Below are 20,807 nucleotides of genomic sequence, written 5' to 3' on the forward strand. Positions count from 1 at the left end.
TCGTGCATGCGTTCGTGAGCTCGTCAAATCCGATGGTCGCTGCGGGCTGAAAGAAACTATGCAAAGCCCGCGATGTAGCCTCCAAACTGCCCGCTATCTGTTATCCGGCCTCGCAAACACACACACACACACACACACACCCTCTTACAAGACATAAATGCATGCACACATTCCCCCCGATATGCGATACAAAAGCAATTAGTTTGTCTCCCGCAACATCAGCATCACCACCATAGATGTGCGGTTGCGCATCGCTTTGGTCGGCAACAACACAATGCAATCGCACGCGCGGTATTTATCACCCAATCTGAGACAGAACACCAGAAGAAACGGCAACTTTCAGCCCATGGAAAATTTACGCACAGTGCGCACCCGTACTGAATGCTAGTAGTAGGTATCCAAAACTTACCTGACTTAAAGAAAAGTAAAGCCGCGGCTCCTTCTGTACACTTTCTTTGTTCAGTCCTGTTGGAAAAGTCTATGATCTATGGATCAGAATCCTAACCATTGATCCCCGCTCATTCAAGCTCATTGATCATTTATGTTTCCTCTGAATTAACAAGAAGAAGAAGTGTGTGTGAGTGTGAGAGGAGCTGTGTGCTTTCTGCAAGAGAAGAAGAAGAAGAAGAAGAAGAAATATACGTGTGACAAATTATGCTACCAAGAAACAACACATCATTATCCTTGGGCCTGGGGCTCAGTGAGTCGTAACGAGAGTAATAGGAAATCCACGGTCGGGGAGAGAAACGGACGCGCATGGCCGGTGGAGAGAGACCGCGCAGGGGTATGGATGCTGGAGAGACTCGCAAAATTATGGCTCAAGGCTATTGTAAAAACTGTCGAGCGTAAATGACTGCGATTTCAAACATCTATGGAAAAAGAGGAGAGGAGAAAAGGCGAGTCTTTCCTCTCTTTCTCTCTGCGTTATGGAGAGAACCGTCAAGTTTTAGTGCGCATTGCTAATTAGTCAATTTCTCTGTTCCTTCACAGCCCGACGCCTCTGCTGCTGAGCTGAAACTGCTAATTTCTGGGACCAGCCTTTTTTTTGGGCTCTGAACGGGGGATGGATGAATGGCTTGTCTCGCACAAATGACAAAAAGCCCCCCTCTGCCTTAATCTCCATCGCCAAAATAACCCCATCTTTTTCTCCTTTTGCTTAGTCCTTCAAAAGAATGAACAAGGGACTTTGGGCAAACTTGTCTTGTGGTCTTGAGTGAGCATCATGTACATGACATGGAATGCAAATCAAATCAAATGTCTTAAAATGCTTATGAGATGATGACATTTTATATATATATATATATATATCTTGTCTGATGAACCAAATAAATTCATAGTTCTCCATTGTTTTAAACAGCTTTTTAAACAATAGTACTTGACATGAATTCATTTATTTGATAAGTCTGAAAGGTGGAAATATCCCCTCAATAAATGAATGCCTTGACTTGCATCTTTCAATCGCACAAGAAGCTAAACATATATATATATATATATATATATATATATATATATATATATATATATATATATATATATATATATATATATATATATATATATATACTAGTATGGTCACTGTGCATTAAAATGCATCTAAAATAATGACCTTTGAATATAGTGTTTTTGCCAGCTTTACCATCGTTTTATATTCATCCAAGTGTCTTGGTCACACAACTGGCAACTAAAACAAACTGCAGAAAAAGCAGATAGCAGGTAACTAAATCTTCATATTATAACATAAAATAGTTGCTTGACATGCAAGACAGATTTATAATGGTACATAGCCATCTGGAAAACAGCATCGAGCTTACAAAGCCATTAAAAGAAAAGGTTTGAGATAAAGCATATGGATCAAGTGAAGGATTAAACTTTTTTGTTTCCATTTTTTGTTGTTGTTGTTGTTTCGGCATCATGGCTAGATATAGCACTTCCTGTGCTCCTAATGAAAGTTTTACTGCTGATGCATTACTCATACGTCCTCATGCGTTCTTTGATAGTTCTCCTCACACACTGTGCCTTTCAGTGTAGTGAAAATCTTAGTTAATAGAATAATCTGAAAAAGGACACTAATACAATAGCAAAAATGCACTTCATAGAAAAATGCATATAGATTGCTAACTGGTGCCACCTGTTCTCCACTAACTATATTGAATATAAACATAAACTGCATCAGATTAAAGTACTTTGGATGATTTTATATCCATTTGCAAGTTGCAACCAAATTGCATGCATTATTTACAGTATATTTGAGACTATACTGTAAGCTTTCATGTGTCAAGAGTGTTAAAGATCTAATATTGTTTTGCTGCATTCATTAAATGCCCTCAACAAAGACATCCCAAATCTTAGTGTTTTTCTGTATTGGCACCACTGATCAGACAGACAGATGCTAGCAGTATCATTTGATGCTATGCCTAAAATGAAAGCATGTGCCTTTGTGATCAGCGATCAGTCCATTTCAGAATATAGTATGAGCTAAAGGAATATAAGTAAATAAAATAAAATGCATATATACGATATATCAAGTCATGCAGCATTGCGACGTATATGCCCAATTAGTCAAACATATGTACTGTTTGTTAGCAGGTAAGATTAACGCTTCTAAATCTTCATATTATAACATAGATGCTTGACATGCAAGACAGATTTATAATGGTACATAGCCATCTGGAAAACAGCATCAAGCTTACAAAGCCATTAAAAGAAAAGGTTTGAGATAAAGCATATGGATCAAGTGAAGAATTAAACTTTTTTTGTTTCTGTTTTCTTGTGTTTTCTACACCATAAATGGCTTGATATAGCACTTCCTGTGCTCTTAATGACAGTTTTACTGCTATGTCCTCATGTGTTTTCTGATCACTCTCCTTACACTACTTGATGAAGTGAAAGAGTTAAAGTAACTGTTCACAACATCAACATTTAAAAAAACAAACTGATTCATAATTGTCAGATTGTTAACTGTTTAACGTAGTATATATAAATCTCAGGTAGATATGACCTGCATCAATCAACATTTACTTACATTTGCAATGTTACCCAGTGTTATTATAGGGTACCAATACACAACAACTTGGTACTAAAAATGGAAAAAGTTTCTTCTTCGCATTTTTTGCGTACAGACAACAACATTGTCAAAACTCGAAAACAATAAAAAACATTGTATTCTGCTGCCAGGTCAGTAGATGGCGATGTGACTTTGTAAAGAAAAACGATTGAACACATGCATATGATGTCACCGTTTTCACAAATTTGTGTTTTTGGAGTTTACATTGGAGATGATAATGGTACCATTTTCAAAAATTTGCACTTTGAAATGCTTTTTCCAAAGTTTGCGTTTTTACACAGAGACGATAAAGGTGTTGTTTTCACAAACTTGCACTTTGAAACCCATTTTCAAAAGTTTGCGTTTTCAGGCCCCCAAAATGCATAAAAAGATTTCCTTTTTTAGTTAAAATGGTGTAAATGGCCATTTAGTTATAGATATACTGGCGGTACCACTTTTAGCATAGCGTAGCATAGTTCATTGAATCTGATTAAACCAATAGCATCTCCTTCAAAGAAATGACCAAAGAGTTTCGATATTTGTCTGATATTACGTAATATCAGTGCGCCTGCTGCACCTATGGTACGTCAGCAAAGTTCCTTGATTATTACGCCGGAATGAGAGTATAGTTCCTAGCCATATCGGCCTAGAAAATCGCAACTTTTCATTTTCCGTTGGTCTTAGTACACGAAGTCACTACAGAAGAGTCAAGTTTTAAATAAGACAAATATCGAAAACTCTTTGGTCATTTTTTGAGCGAGATGCTAACGGTCTCATCAGATTCAATGAACTATGCTAAGCTATGCTAAAAGTGGTACCGCCAGACCCGGAGATCGGCTGAATGGATTTGAAAACGGTAAAACTCAACTGTTTAACTCAAGGGGAGTTGGAAAATGAGCCTATTTTCAAAAAAGTGGAGTGTTCCTTTAACATTTGTTTTATTTCAAGTAACAGGTTGTTTTTATGGTTTTAGTTTTGGTGAAGTATAATAACCCTGGTGTTACCACAAGAATTTTGTGCTCTTTCGGTTGCTCTGGGAGGTTTCAAAGGTGTTGCTAATGTAGGTTGCCTATCATCTCCATGTCTTTATGACAATCTGGTCTCAGGTCCCTCCTACAACATAAATAAATAGGATTTATCAATTGTTTTATTGTTTGCAAAGAGTAAATCATAAGTCAGATTCCTTAGAAAAACAATAACACACATCAGCTCAACAAAATGCATGATTTGAGGTATTACAAGTGTTGCAGGTTGAGTTACGTACTGAAGGTTGTGGTTCGTGGCTGAAATATACTGACTTGCAGCACTCGAAGAATCAATCTACATACTGGAAGAGCGTTTGATGAAAAGTAGTAATTAAGGTTTATGAAGTGAAAATTTACAACAAACGTTAAGTGACAGCTTTAACGGAGATCTGCCTTTTGGTTTTCACCTTTTTGAACACCATTTTATAAATGGATTATTTGAAAGACCTGGGATTACAATGACAGTTTTCCTCACTCCTCCTCAGTGAAGAGTCTGCACTCGTGACTTGAAGAGAACAAGGGGCTCAATTGATATGACATCAGCTAATTCTCTGTTGACTTGTTATACAGGCTGAGATGGCCGTCTTTGAATCTTTAAGCTCTGTACTGCTACAAGGCTCTCCGGGGGCCCTCGGACTTGAGACAGAGGGGCACTTGGCTTGTGCCATGTTATGGAGGGGTGTTGAGCGGGCCTCGTCACGTTAGAAGCGGAATCTTTGGACTAATTAAACCCTCCGAGACCACGAAACGCAGACCAGATTTACAACTCTCTCCATAACTGTTAAACCAACTCCTATTTATCGCTCAAATTACAGACACTGCACCCATGAGTGGACCGCAGGCCAGATGTCAGTGGAACTGGATTTTATGTCACAGTCAGGATGGAGGTGCATGTACTGTATGTGTGATGTTCAAGGCGTAGAGAAAAAAATGTCCAATCAAGATATGGCTACAAAAGTCTGACTATGGTTGATTGGCAGAGACTGTTGAAATACTTGACAGTCATTTGCTTTTAAGGGTAAAACCCCAGTTTATATAAAAAATTTAATTGAGAAAGCCTTTGAAATTCAGATAGATAGACGGATAGACAGGCAGACAGACAGACAGACAGACAGACGGATAGATAGATAGACAGATGGATAGACAGACAGACAGACAGTAAGTTAGACAGACAGATAGATAGACAAACAGACAGACACATAGATAGACAGACAGATGGATAGACAGAACAATAGATAGACGAATAGACAGATGGATAGACAGACAGATGGATAGACAGAATGATAGATAGACGAATAGACAGACAGATAGACAGACAACCAGACAGATAGATAGACAGACAGATGGATAGACAGAATGATAGGTAGACGAATAGACAGACAGATGGATAGACAGACAGATGGATAGACAGAATGATAGACAAATATACAGACAGATAGTCAGAGACAGATGGATAGACAGACAAACAGACACATAGATAGACAGACAGATGGATAGACAGACAGACAGTAAGTTAGACAGACAGATAGATAGATAGATAGATAGATAGATAGACAGTAAGACAGACAGACAGAGACAGACGGATAGACAGACAGATAGACAGACAGACACATAGATAGACAAACAGATGGATAGACAGAACGACAGATAGATGAATAGACAGACAGATAGACAGATGGATAGACAGACAAACAGACACATAGATAGACAGACAGATGGACAGACGGACAGCTGGATAGACAGAACGATAGATAGATGAATAGACAGACAGACAGATGATAGACAGAACGATAGATAGACGAGTAAACAGACAGACAGGGACAGATGGATAGACAGAACGATAGATAGACGAATAAACAGACAGACAAAGACAGACGGATAGATAAACAGACAAACAGACAGATAGATAGACAGACAGATGGATAGACAGAACGATAGATAGACGAATAAAGAGACAGATAGACAGACAAACAGATAGACAGACAGATGGATAGACAGAACGATAGACAGATGGATAGACAGACAGACAGAGACAGACAGATGGATAGACAGATGATAGGTAAATAGACAGACAGATAGACAGACAAACAGACAGATAGACAGACAGATGGATAGACAGAACGATAGATAGACGAATAAAGAGACAGATAGACAGACAAACAGATAGACAGACAGATGGATAGACAGAACGATAGACAGATGGATAGACAGACAGACACATGGATAGACATATGGATAGGTAAATAGACAGAACGATAGATAGACAGACAGAGACAGACAGATGGATAGACAGATGATAGGTAAATAGACAGACAAACAGACAGATAGACAGACAGATGGATAGACAGATGGATAGGTAAATAGACAGACAGACGGATGGACAGACAGACAGAGATAGATAGATAGATAGATAGATAGATAGATAGATAGATAGATAGATAGATAGATAGATAGATAGATAGATAGAAAAGCACAACTGAGAATGATTTTAGCTTAATGATGCTAAAATAGAAGGGTCCAAGTGCAATCCCAATCATGATGCATTAACATTGTGCACATAAAACAAAACAAAACAAACAAAAAACAAAAAAAAAACATTTACAATATGCATTTTCCAATGTTACCCAAACTAACATACAGATAAATATAATCAGTATATGTGCTTCTTGAAAATTGAACCCGTGTCCTTGGTGTTGCACTTCTAGTTGAGCTACAGGAACATGATCTGATTAAAATCACTTTGGGGGGGAAAAAAACTAAAATACTAAAAATCAGAACAGCACATCAAGGCATGACTACAAATGCTCTCTTAACGCATAAAAAAACTGCATATTATCCCCTTTACCTTCAGCGAAATCTCTGCAAACATACATTGTTAACACAAAAAGAAAGCTAATCTAAAACAATCTATCTAAAGAAACAAGGCTGAATGGGTCCAAGCGAAGGGAAAGTTTGAGGTTGAAACTCTTCCAGGCATATTTCCTCTGCCTGGCTGCAGAGGAGAGAGTATGCTAAGATAGAAAGTATTATTTTCCTAAATGGAAGGTGTCAGATGGTCACGCTGAGGTGATCGGCTGTTCGAGATCACTGCTTCCCATCTGCAATTTGTGACGTGTGAAAGATTCAGCCCAAATGTGCTCACAAACTGGAAATCCACAGCACTTTTTCTTATCGGTGCCAAGCAAGATAACCAGCTGCTTTACAGATCAGGGAACATATCATATTAATATCATGGAGTGTTGTGATATCATCTTGTTTGTAAAAATATTTTTGTTAACTAAGTGTGGTGGGACGGCAACCTCTGAAAGTGGCTTTTTTATTTATTTTTTTATTTTTTATTAAATCTCATTTTTGCACAAAGTATGTGAAAAGCTTTCGCATATTAGGCCACTGGCTGGAACAGGAATTATTTTGTTTAAATAAATGGAACACTGCAAATTTATTTACTACGGCTTTTGCATTCCGTTATCATTACTAGATGATAAAATGGTACGCTAGTGTGGAATTACATGCAATATTACATGTCTTCATTGTTGAAATGCCCCTCTAAATACAAGGTCAAAGTAATGGTACCAAACATGATCGAACCATTAGATGCATTAGATGACACCTACACCACTCATGATGTTAATAAATTAAAGCTAATCTTGTTAGCGTAGCACTGGGAGCAGTGCTTATGAGGTTTTGCATCACTGCTATTAACAAATTACTTTCACTATCAATAACAAATCTGTATCTACACCATGTTCTTGTATTTTTTCCTCTGTATGCTGACATCTTTAGCTTTTTGAAATGTTATAATGTGAGCAGCTAAGCTTTTACATCATATTTTAAAACAATGTCAAATTAATAGGAAGCGCCCCACTTTAACAGTATGCAGACATCATATACTAAACCATACAAAATGGCAGACTAGAAAAGAATGTTGTTAGCTAGTTTAGTTATAATAAATGTTTTTTTTCTTTGCCTGTTTGTATTATCCACCAGGCTTTTACAGCACACCTCTCCTTAACCGGCTGCACTATTTAAGACGTCATTCATGTCCGAATCACAGTGTGGATGACGGTTTACCACCATAGACATTGAGGGGGACATAATTAGAAATGGCCAAAATGTCCCCCCCAAAATGTGATATTCTTGATGCTGTTGCTGTGCTGTTTGTTGTTAGAATGACAGAACTTTTTAAAAGTTAAATTTTTAGGCTGCTCTGCCTCTAACAGCGCTCATCCTTGTCAAAATGACTGAGATGGCCAATCAAATCAAAGAAGGCGGGGCTTAACGTTCACAGAAGGCGAGCGTGATTTCCAATGCGACGCTTAGTTTTAGCAGTGAAAGAGTGCATGGTAAGATGCAAGTAGCTAAACATTTAATATTTGACAACTGTTTTACCATAGTAATGTTCAGCAACTGATATTAAAGGATTAGTTCACTTTCAAATAAAATTTTCCTGATAATTTACTCACCCCCATGTCATCCAAGATGTTCATGTCTTTCTTTCTTCAGTTGAAAAGAAATGAAGGTTTTTGATGAAAACATTCCAGGATTTTTCTCCTTATAGTGGACTTCAATGGAGCCCAAACAGTTGAAGATCAAGATTACAGTTTCAGTGCAGCTTCAAAGAGCTTTAAACGATGCTAGACGAGGAATAAGAGTCTTATCTAGCGAAACGAACAGTTATTTTCGAAAAAAAAATGCAACTGTATATGCTTTATAAACACAAATGATTGCCTTGTATGTGCTTCCGCTTTCCGTATTCTTCAAAAAGCTTATGCTGAATGTCCTATGCCTTCCCTATTAAACTTATTGGAAAAAAAAAAAGGCGCTGTGTTCGTTCCGTAAGTTGAATAGGGAAGGCATAGGACATACGGCATAAGCTTTTTGAAGAATACATAAAGCAGAAGCACATGCAAGGCGATCATTTGTGTTTATTATGTGTTTACAGTTGTATTTTTTTCGAAAATGACCGATGGTTTCTCTAGATAAGACCCTTATTCCTCGTCTGGTATCGTTTAAAGCCCTTTAAAGCTGCACTGAAACTGTAATTTTGACCTTCAGCCCTTTGGGCTCCATTGAAGTCCACTATATGGAGAAAAATCCTGGAATGTTTTCATCAAAGACCTTCATTTCTTTTTGACTGAAGAAAGAAAGACATGAACATCTTAGATGACATGGGGGTGAGTAAATTATCAGGAAAATTTTATTTGAAAGTGGACTAATCCTTTAATACCCAGTGATGCAAACTACTCAACTTTTTTTTTTAATAAAATTTCACAATTTTGAATTGAAAGTATGCTATTATTTACATGATTTAATTTATTCATGACTGAATGTGACGAGACAAGAAATGTTTTGCATTTTTTAAATATTGGACATACGAATAAGTGTGAATTTGTGTGCATTTCAAAATAAAATATAATTTGCAAACAATTTAAATTGATTACTTCACAACTACAACAGACCTAGAACTTTTACCATTCTTATTTCTTTTTCTTTTTTCACTTAAATCCCCTTTAATCCCTTAATTCCTTAAACAAGAAACAAACAAAAATATAGCTGCAAGCAGCAATTCGGGGCCAAGCCCCAGAAGGGGCAGTAGTGCAATACGGAGCAGGAAGAGCAAAAACAGCAGAAATTGAATGTACATGCTAAACAGCTCGTTCAGAAGGACAGGTGGAAATGAAATGAAAATTAATAGAAGTTCAGAGAATGAACACGGAATGAACTAAAAACACTTGTATCTCATTCAAGAGGAATAAAGATTAGTACAATGCTTATTTGGATAAAAAAGGTATCAAAATGACTCATTACACACAATTGTATAAAGGCACCCCACACGGGATTCGAACCCACAACCTCCGGGTCCAATGTCCATTTCTCAACTCATTGCGCCACTGTGCAGGTGAATGTTGGCACACCTGCCGAAGTTCATTAGTTCATGTGAAAATGAACTCAAAATGAAGAATTTTTATAAAACTGCACTGAATGTTATATTTAATAACTACTTTAGATCATTCTGCAGCTCATCATGCTGTAGCGCAATACAGAGCAGGAAAAGGAAAAACAGCAGAAAATGAACAAACATGAAACAGCTGGTTCAGAATTACGGGCGAAAATGAACTCAGAACTTATGTACATAAGCTTAGATGAAAATGAACACAGCATGAAACAAAAAGCATTTATTTCTAATCCAAGAGGCAGTAAAGGAATCAAAACACACTATTTCATAAAACCACTCCACCTGGGATTCGAACCCACTATCTTGGGGTGCAGAGCTCATCAGGTAACTGGCTTTACACATTGAGCTACTTGAGGATGCACATTCAACAATCTGTGGAAGAGAACTTTTAGTGTAAGAAAGAATTTACAAAAAAGCATTACTTAGCATGCTAACCATATTAGCATGCTAAGCTAACTTAATGCTAATGAAGCTCATGGTTAACTTGATAGCTGAAGAGCCACATTAAAGAGAATGACAACTGGTTAGCATGCTAAGCAATTAGCATGCTAAGCTAACTAGCATAAGACAACAAACACAAGCAAGGTCACATTCAGAGATGAATATCTTGGGAATGGTAGCGAATATCAAAAATCCATTCAGTCATTTCTGTGCGGCTCGGTCCAAAGATCACCTGAGCTGATTTTGGACAAAATTGGACAAAAATTGTAGGAGGAGTAGTGAAAAAATGGAATACTGTACTTTTCAAAATGGCCACTACTGTACTGGGTGGAGACTTAATGTAAGATATTGAATGTGATCAGTATGAAGAGAGGAATCAGTTGTATTGACATTCATTTTTCTGGAACAAAGGGTTCAAAAGTTATAACCTTTACAAAAGTGAATATTTGAACTGGTGGTGGCGCTATAGACTTAGTCCTAGATACTCCAAAGTTGGTCAAATTACTTTTAATTACTATCACTACAAGCATGCCAAATTTGATAATTTTCCTTCTTATGGTTCATTGATTACCATACAGGGGGAAGAAGAATAACTACGAATTTGGACATAAAGGAATTGCATGTGATAGCTTCAGATTAGACCAGTTTTAGGCAGAATGCCTAGAACAGACACAAGTTCTGCATCTTTTCCTGCCACAGTACCTCATGCGGTCTGGGCATGTGTCACATTGAGTTTCGAACCCACGATGCAGAGCATTCGGGATCCGTGGCGTAACACATTGAGCTAATCAGCCATGCAAGTTCATCAGTATGCTAAGCAGAGGTTTCAGTGTGAGAAAGAGTTCACAAAAAAAAAAGCTTCATAGCATGTTAACCATATTAGTATGCAAAGTTATTTAATGCCAACTAAGTTTTGGTTAACCTGTTGACTGAAGACCACATTAGAAAGAATAGCAATAGTTTAGCATGCTAAGCAATTACTGTGCTAAGCTAACTAGCATAAGACAACAAACACAAGCAAGGTCACATCCAGAGATGAATATCTCGGAAATGGTAGTGAATATCAAAAATCTGTTCAGTCATTTCTGTGCGGCTCGGTCCAAAGATCATCTGAGCTGATTTTGGACAAAATTGACCAAAATTTGTAGGAGGAGTAGCGAAAAAACTGTTTTTCATTTACTTCAATATGGCAGACAGGTACATTTAAGGAAAATGGCAAATGATACATTGTCGGAATCGGCATAAGCCAGGGAATAAAATGACATGAAGCATACACATTTTGGAAAGTGTTTTCAAAAGTTATAAGCGTTTTTGAAATAATCATTACATCTGTGGAACAGTAGGTGGCGCTGTGCTGAAACTTCTCAGGTACCTTCACGACCTTCTAAAGGTCATACATACCAATTTTTGTGAAGATATGTCAAATTGTTTAAAAGATATCGCAATTTATGACAAAATTCAAAATGGCGGACACTTGATACATCCAATATTGACAGAATCGGTATCGTCGGATTCGGCATGATCCAAGGAATAGACACCAAGATCTTGATTTTCTGACAAACTGTTCAAAAGTTATTGGCCAAAATAGCCATTTTTCATATCTCATGACCTGTAGGTGGCGCTGTTCCCAAGTTTGGCATAGACCCTCAGACCATGGTTCTGATGAAGCGTACCAATTTTTGTTTCGATTGCTCAAAGTTTGGCCGAGATACAGCCTCTATACTAATTTCGGGTCGACCTCGTTAACTTCGTGACATCATAACCTTTGAACAAAGATGAATAAAAAAAATCTGTTCAGTCATTTCTGTGCGGCTCAGTCCAAAGATAATCTGATCAAAGATTGGACAAAATTGGACAAATTTTGAAGGAGGAGAAGCGAAAAAACAAATACTGTACTTTTCAAAATGGCCGCTACTGTAATGGGTGGAGACTTAATGTAAGAAGTTGAATAGCATCAGCATGAAGAGACGAATCAGATGAACTAAATTAAATTTTTCTATGACAAACAGTTCAAATGTTAAAACCGTTAGAATGTTGAAATTTTGAACTGGTGGTGGCGCTATAGAGTTGGTTCTAGAGACTCCAAATTTGGTCCAATCACTATTCATGAGCATCTCTACAACTGTGCCAAATTTCATCATTTTCTCATGTTCCGTTGATAGGGCTGCCATAGACTCCCATTCGGGAGGAAGAATAATAATAATAAAAGGGAAAACGTACAATTACAATAGGGGCTACAGCCCCTTCGGGGCTTGGCCCCTAAATACCCCTACCCCCTGGCAAAAAAAAAAAAAATATATATATATATATACACACACACAAACAAAAAGCACTACAGAAGAAATTAATATATATTTAATATATTTTTAATATACGTTTTTTAAAAAAATCCCCAAAATAATATGGTTTAAAGAATACAAAAATAATATATTAAATTATAATTATATACAGTATAATAAAGTTAAAATAATAGTTTTAATAAATAGAATGTCTAATAAAAGTAATATAGGTTCTTAATAAATTATCATTCTATTCTAGACAGGGCTATCGTTAACTAAATCTAAAACTAAAACCATAAAAATATTTTTTATTACTTAACTTACATAACTAACTAACTAAGTAAATAATTTATTTATTTATTACTATATTAAATATACAGAATTTATATATATATATATATATATATATATATATATATATATATATATATATATATATATATATATATATATATATCCTTTAAACATATTTTTTCAGCTACTTGACAAGGAAACATTTTTTTATTTTTGTTTAGTTTAAGTTGAAGTAAAATAACTAATTATAATTGTATAATTGCTGTGATATGCTGTATATTCTGTAACTGTCAGTGATAACATGAGATATTTGGATAATATCTGAGGAACATACTGAGACTGCGGCCCACAGGGGCGTTGATTAGGTGTGGAAGTTAGGCGCATTGTGTCTCCATCACATATGGGGTTCTAATGGGCGACTCCCGGACCAGGTGGGCCCTGGTGTTTAGAGACCTGCAGACGATCACTCATGACAAAGAAAACAGCAGAAGAAGAGAGAGAGAGAACGAGAGGGAGGTATCAGGGTAGTGGGGTGTACCTTAGGGAGCAGCTGGGCAGCTAGGACAGAGGCATGATGGGATACTGGAGGAACACTGGCATGTGTGTGTTTGCACGTGTGTGTGCCACTAGCGGGTAGCCACCCTCAGGGTTGGCAGCGGCGAAGGAGCCGTGTGCGCTGGAGCGGCCGTGGACGCAGTGGCGCGATCACCTGGGGAAGGTAAAGCCAGCGGAGCAGAGCTGATGCTTATTTCTGGGGAGAACTGGGAGATTTTATTCGTTAAAGCGGCACCCAAACACTCTCAGCCTCAAAAATATATATAAACAATTCGAACAAAGAAAACCACGTGGGAATTGGAAGTATGAACAGAATCAGATGCTAAATGATTATAAGAATATGTGATCTGAGGTTGATCACGCAAGTTTATCTGAAAAAAAACACAAAAACATTCTTATGTAAAATGCAGAATTCAACATAAAAATATTTGTATAAATAGTTTTTACCAATGAGTTTTAGCTTCTAAATTGGACATAGATCCATAAATACTGTATATTTAGTATAGTATTTATATTAATAATAATCAATAATTAATAATCATTTGTATGCTGATTAAAAGTTTGGGTCAGTAAGATTTTTTTCCTGAAATAAATTAATACTTTTATTCAGCAAGCATGCACTAAATTGATCAAAAGTGACAGTAAGGACATTTAAAATGTTACAAAACATTTTTATTTCAAATAAATGCTGTTATTTTGAACGTTCTGTTCATCAAAGAATTATGAAAAACAAATGTATTCATGGTTTCCACAAAAATATGAAGCAGCACAACTGTTTTCAACATTGATAATAATCAGAAATGTTTCTTGAGCAAATCAGCATATTAGAATGATTTCTGAAGGATCATGTGACACTGAAAAATATAATGGTATAAAAAGTATAATGCAACAATATTACTGTTGCAGTTTCAGGGTCGGCGTCATGGGGGTATTTGCGGGTCATGCTCTCCCAAATATACACACACTTACACCAACCTATATACCTGTTTTTAGTGTACACACACACACACACACACACACACACACACACACACACACACACACACACACACACACACACACACACACACACACACACACACACACACACACACACACACACACACACACACACACACACACACACTCATCATCCTTACACAGCTATACAACACAACCCTTATTACATCTAAAGTAGCATCATCGCCCTCCTTTTGCTAATCTTACACCAACATTCGAGTCAAAAACAGACATTCGCAGTGTTTAATTTCTCTCCGCTCTTTTGTTCTGATGCCAGCGGTTCCCCCTTTGAAAATGTGCTTTCTGTCTAATATGGTCAGCGCCACACAATTACTCCCTCCACTGAAAAGTGAAACAAACGCAGGGCATGCAGAGCATTTTGCATTATCTGCGCTCCTTGGATAGTCTAACAATAATAACTGTAAGACAACGTCAAGCCGAGGCTGCCAAGCTCAGCTTGCACTTATTAGAACTTCAGAAATGAAGTTTGAGGTGAAATGGAGGGCTAAAAACTGTTGGATTCAGGAATTCTGCAATGGATTTTAGAAGAATATTAATGCATATACAGTCAAACCAAAATTTATTCATTATATATATATATATATATATATATATATATATATATATATATAAATAAATATATATATATTCTGTGTTTTGCATATGTATGTATATATATATATATATATATATATATATATATGAAGAGTTCATTTGCAAAAACCGATAAACGGTGAAAAAAAATGAACTAAGTGCTGTGCATTATTCTCCATATATAGCACGTTCTGTACCCTAAATCCATTTTGTCAGAAAAGCCGGTTTTGTCCACTTTCAGGCATCGCAAGTTCACGTTTTACAGCAGAAGCCTTTGTTGTTTGTGTACAGAAACCGATAAGTCCGTTTTAGCGAATCAGCGCAAAGTATTCAGGTCAGATGACAAGGCTTCTAGTCACTTCAAAAAGTCCGTTTTAGCTGAGGGAAGTTTTATCAAAGCTGACTAAAAGTGATCGAGGATTTATAATTTCGACTCCTGTAAGTCCTTGTATACCATACACGACTTACATGCTGAAAAATTGGTTGTCCTTTTGCTTGTGTGTGTGTGTGTGTGGATGCGCATGTGTGTGTACTTGTGTGCCGATATGTTTGTGTGTGTGTCTCTATATATATATATATATATAGAGAGAGAGAGAGAGAGAGAGAGAATTGGGTAGTAACTGATTACATGTACATATTCCAAAATTTAAATACTTGTAATTAGATTACATTTAGGGATGCACCGATATGAACATTTTTGGCTGATACCGATAACTGATAATTCTTTATATTTGAAAGTGATATACTGCTCAATAAATCTAAAAAAATCTGTTATTTTTTATCAGCTTTAATATATCGGCCAAATTTTCTTATCTGGCCGATAACGATAACATTAAAAATGAACATATATTGGCCGATACTGATATAGTGGCCAATATATCGTGCATCCCTAATTACATTACTTTTTAAAATACTCATCAGACTACATTTAATTTTTATCGGTTTCATGATTACTTAATATTCACAAAATGGCAGTTAATTATTCAGAATTCATTGACTCTCCCTAATTATTCTTTTTTATCTATTAAATTTTCCTTTCTCAAAGGTTTTGTGGATATGCACTCCGACCAGCCACTAATCAGGTGACTATAATTACATGGAAAATTGAGACGCCACACAGCATAATCAAATAAAATATTTAATTTTTTTAGTTAGTTTTATTTTGATTGATTTTATTTTCAAATTATGTATATCTTTGATTTGATTTTTTAAATTACGTATTTCTTGTAATTTAACTTATGATTTAATTATGATTTATTAAATTTATGAACCCCCTGCAGTTCCTTCACAACCCTAATGTAACGTAATGTTTAATGCACTTCATGTTGTTCATAACAAAAAAGGATACATTTTTCTTTCACTTTGGATTTTTTATAAATATGATATAAGATTATAGTATTTAAATCAATGCAATAAACAAGTTGTATCAAAAGTAATCTAAATGTAGTCAGATTACATTACCTAAAATGTGTAATGTAATAGATCACGTTACTAGCTACAATTAATTTTTTCTGACTCAGTTTAACTCTGAGATCTTGTCATATTTTACCCTTTTTTTTAAACTATATTGAATAAACTGTATTAATGAATGAAATGTTCAAGGTGTCTGAATAAATTTTGGTTTGACTGTAGGCCTGTATATAAACACACTACTAGAATTTAATTGAAAAATTTTAATAAATGCACCATAAAATTGGTCCATACAACCTGTGTGCCAAGCCTTCTGTAGCCATAAAATATTTTTTGTGAGGAAAATGTAAGTCTTCCCTCAGCCATAGCTCTCAAATCTCATTCAAAAAGACATTTGGCATCACTGACGTCAAACTCGGCTCAATAGTCTTCTGAACGAGTACAATTGAGATTTGAGTGCTTTAGCGGAAGGAAAGATTTTCATGATAAAATGACATGAATTTCAGTGTATTCCTCACAGAAAGCATCGAACGACTTCAGCGGACTTCTTTTATGGTGCTTTTGTCATCTTATACTACAAAAAAACTACTTGGGGATTTTGAACAACTTAAAGGTGAATAAATGAGTATTTTACCCCAAAAACATTTAGCAATACGATTATGAGAAGAGTGAAGCTTATTTATGAGAGTGAGTGTTCATAACATACCTTTTTGCATCCGTCCAATCAAAATCGGTCTCTGCTAAATTGCTCATCAGATATTACATATGAACGTCACATGTTAATGATATCTGTAATGAGAAAACACAGATATTACACTACATCCACAATCACATTAGGCCCAAACCTACACAGTACGCATTTATTGTCACAGTGCAAGTATTAATAAAGAGATTTTGTCAAACGTAACTCGTGTTTAATTGCCGTCAGGGCGGTTTGACTGAATCCGTCCTTCAGCATCTGCATTGCTGAGCTTCTCTCCCCCTCTTTTTCTTCATCTCCGTCTCATATCTTTCCCCCTACTGCACCCATCGAATTGGCACCAAACCCTTCAAGATGTCCCCAGCAGGCTCTTGCTTCGCTGGCCGCGTAGTAGACTGTGTGGTTTCCTTTAAACAGCTGTAATTTGTATTTCCAATCACTGTGCTGATTTCTGCTCATTATATTGCTGTTTCACACCGGTAAGTGAGCAAAAGTTTGGATTGATTGACTCTAATTAACTAAAAAACGTTCCGAGCCAGGGGTTTATTACCATGCTAGCTAGCCACAAATGTCAGAGACTTTCACAAATTATTATCCTGTTAAGATGAATGTGTGGGGAGGCAGGGAAGTGTGGAGACAAAGAGAACATATATTATTTTCATGACGAATTTGTTTATCGCTCTTCTTTTTTTTCCTCACATTTTCAGGTGTCTTATATTCCAATTAAATACACACAGACTCAGCATCTGTACACATTTCAAGGGTTGTCATCGCCTCGTGTTGCGGCGTGAAGCCTGCATGAGTACAAGTATGTACGTCTTGTAATTATGATCTCTGTTATTGAATTGGCCGTCAGAATATTATAAATCTGACACTGAAAAGTCTAGCTTTAATCATGCATTCAATCTGATTTAACTTAAAGATGAAGTGTGTAATTTCTGCAGCACTCGCGTCACCGAATTGCGAAAGCGATGACTGTATTCAAACACATTTCCTGAAAACTTTCCCAATGACTAGCTTACAGCCGTCTTTTCATATCATATACAATAATATTACACATTATACCTTTAACTGTGACCTCAAATTGGTCAAAATTCGTCTTCATTTTGGCTTAGAAAAGCTAGTGTTCAATACAGCATCTGTGTATGCGTAATAGAGTCGTCTGACGGTTGCTAACCCACTGTAAGGTTTGATGCATGTTTCTGTTGAAATTAATGGCAGTGGTGTTTCCTGGCCTGGTGTCATTTATTTCACAGGATTGATTGGAGGCTGGAAGAGCAGACAAATGTGTTTGGGAAGTATTCTAATTTAAAATATGGCTGCCTGACCTGGAAGAGAAAGCAAAGAGACAATCCATCCTTCAAAAACATGACCCGGGTGTCCGAGGTGCCAACAAAGTTTACTGCACAAACAAAGAGTGCATGATATGAAGCACATCAATACAACAAGACAATTGTGCATAAATATATCCTCAATATGCAGTCATGTGTTGCTATACGTTATACCTGAATTTAATATGGCAACTCTTCTGAAGCTTAGACTAGACTAAATCAAAAATCCATGTGATGTAGAGCCAAACCACGGATAAGGAGTGTGTGCCACTACACTGCAAACTGTTATCACAACATTTTTTTCTTTTGTCAAACCAACTTAGATAGTTAATGTGGTTCAGATAACATAATTTTTTGAGTTTCTGTTGATTAAATCAATCACCTTCATTGTATTAACTCAAATTTTTAATTTCAATGAACTAAGTTAAACCAACAATTCTTTTTTACAGTGTAGTTGTAACAACTGGATTTGCCATCTATTTGAGTGGCCCAAATGGTTGTTTTCAATAATATTTATAATTAAAATGTAAAAAAATAAATAAATAAATATATTATTATTATCAAATAAATAATAAAATAATAATATGTAATTATTTATTGAACATTGGCATTTTATCTGGCTGTTTAATGAATTAAATTATTATTTTTAATTATTAATATAATAACAGTAACAATTTTCATTATTATATTATTGTTATTAATAATAAATTATTTATCGAACATATCTGACTGTTTATGAACTGATTTCAAGTTTATAATAATTGATTTTTTAATAAAAGTTTCAAATAAGTTATTATTATTAACAAATAAATATTTATTATTCATACAATAATAATGAACAATACATTTTTATCTATCAAGTTTTATATATTATTATGATTAGTAGTAGTAGTACTTGTAATAATAATAATAATAAATGATTAAACATTGGCATCCTTATCTCACTGTTTAACATCTTTCGAATAAATTACTAGTATTAATTATTAATATAATAATAATAATAATAATAATAATTATTATTATTATTATAATTATTGTTATTAATAATGCATTTATTGAACATATCTGACTCTTTATTAATTGTTTCAAATTTCTAATAAATGATTATACAATAATTAAGTTTCAAATAAATTATTATCATTAATTATTAATATAATACCAACAGTTATCATTATTGTTATTAATAATATATTATTTATTAAAGATATCTGACTCTTTATTAACTTGCTTTTTATAAGTTCCTAATAAATGGTTATATAATAATATAATAATAATAATAATAATAATAATAATCGGTAAACAATCAATAATGAGGGCTAATGAGGGTGTGCACTAGTGGTAACAATTGGAATTGCATTCTTTTTGATTGGCCCAAATGGCAGTTTTTTTATTCTATTTATAAATACATTTTAAAATTAAAAAATAATATAATTATTATTATTAATAAATTAACAATATAACATTAATGTGATCATCATCACAACAAATAAATCTTCTATCAAGTAATACAGTTCATTAACTTAACTGTACTCAGTTTACAGTTGATAAGCAAAATATCAAAGTTCATTCAATGAATGAACGGCACATTACTATAAAACTCAACACGTTTGCGTATATTGGTTATAACATGGTTTCGTTCATGGCTCATCCGGTCAAATTTTACAGCCAGAGCTATTCATTGTATAATACTGTCTTTTTCCACCTTTATACTGTGACTACAGCAGGACTAGTTAGTGCTGTTCTGCTGACCACAGGAAGTATGAGTCCAGTTGCTGCCCATTATTATCCACTGCAAATGCAGAAGGGCGGGACACTCATCCTCTCTGGCAGTCTCAAAGGTGCCAAAGGATCTCTTTCACTGGGTTTAAAGAGAAATAGTATGCCTCTCAGTCATCCATTAAGTTCACTGTCTGTATTCTCGGTTTAAAAAAGTTGTATTGCTGTCATGGGAGTATGTATGCTTCTGGGCCCATTCATTCATGTCAAATGAATCCTATAACACTTTGCAGGGAATATACGTCATTCCCACATCTACATAATCAACCCAAAACTGTCACAGCTATACACACTTTTTCTACTGTATATGTTTCTTGAAAGAGAGTTTTATAAGTGATTGATTCTAACTGGAACCTTTATTTTAAAGATTATATAAGATTTGGGGTGTTTAATAAGTTGCATTG

At 35.4% G+C, this 20,807-nt stretch overlaps 1 protein-coding gene across 1 annotated transcript in view; it reads right to left on the bottom strand.

The window, feature by feature from the left end:
• Window positions 1-19,092, bottom strand: part of klhl14 (kelch-like family member 14) — a 38,157-nt gene extending 19,065 nt beyond the window's left edge. The window contains exons 1-3 of the mRNA XM_067378028.1: window positions 17,505-19,092; window positions 17,303-17,385; window positions 13,577-13,747 (exon numbers count right to left, since the gene is read on the bottom strand). The gene's annotated coding sequence lies outside the window, so the exon portion shown is untranslated. The remainder of the gene's footprint in view (window positions 1-13,576; window positions 13,748-17,302; window positions 17,386-17,504) is intronic.
• Between the last annotated feature and the right edge of the window lie 1,715 nt (window positions 19,093-20,807).

The sequence above is a fragment of the Chanodichthys erythropterus genome, chromosome 23, assembly GCF_024489055.1.
Source record: "Chanodichthys erythropterus isolate Z2021 chromosome 23, ASM2448905v1, whole genome shotgun sequence".
Taxonomy (NCBI): domain Eukaryota; kingdom Metazoa; phylum Chordata; class Actinopteri; order Cypriniformes; family Xenocyprididae; genus Chanodichthys; species Chanodichthys erythropterus.